The sequence below is a fragment of the Diachasma alloeum genome, unplaced genomic scaffold, assembly GCF_001412515.2.
Source record: "Diachasma alloeum isolate Michigan unplaced genomic scaffold, Dall2.0 Dall_scaffold_00428, whole genome shotgun sequence".
NCBI classification, from domain to species: Eukaryota; Metazoa; Arthropoda; class Insecta; order Hymenoptera; family Braconidae; genus Diachasma; species Diachasma alloeum.
In genome coordinates this window covers 1-676 of record NW_021680567.1, presented here as the reverse complement: position 1 = coordinate 676, position 676 = coordinate 1, and positions in this window count along the sequence as shown.

The window sequence follows — 676 nt, the reverse complement described above, 5'->3', positions numbered from 1 at the left end:
TTTTTTTTTATGAGCGAGAGGGGGGGAGGGGTGTCAACACGGAAAATTGCTCGCAAACCCATTCTGCCCTTTCTGTTTAATTTTGAAATCCATTTTTGTGAGTTTCATGGGGGGGAGGAGGGTGGTGTGAACTTGGGAAATGACAAACAAACCCATTTTGCCCCACTGTTTTCCTAATGAGCGTGAGGGGGAGAGGGGGAAGTCAATTTGGCAAATAGCAAACAGACCCATTTTGCCCCATTTGTGTTTTCTTTTCTTATGAGCGAGGGGACGGATGTCAAGTCGGGAAACGACAAACAAACCCATTTTGCCCCATTTGTATTTTTTTCTTTTGATCGAGGGGACGGATGTCAAGTCGGGAAACGACAAACATACCAATTTCACCCAATTATTTTCTTAATAAGCGAGAGGGGTTGAGGGGGGAAGTTAATTTGGGAAATGACAAACAAACCCATTTTGCTCCATTATTCTCTTAATGAGTGCGAGTGGGGTGGGGGGGTGTCAACTCAAAAAATGATAAACAAACCCATTTTGCCCCACGGTTTTCATAATCAGGGGAAGGGGGGGGTCAATTTGGGAAATGAGTAACAGGCCCATTTTGCTCCATTTGTTGTTTCTTTGTTAATCAGTGCGAGGGGAGGGGGAGTGTCAACTCGGGAAATGACAATCAAACTCA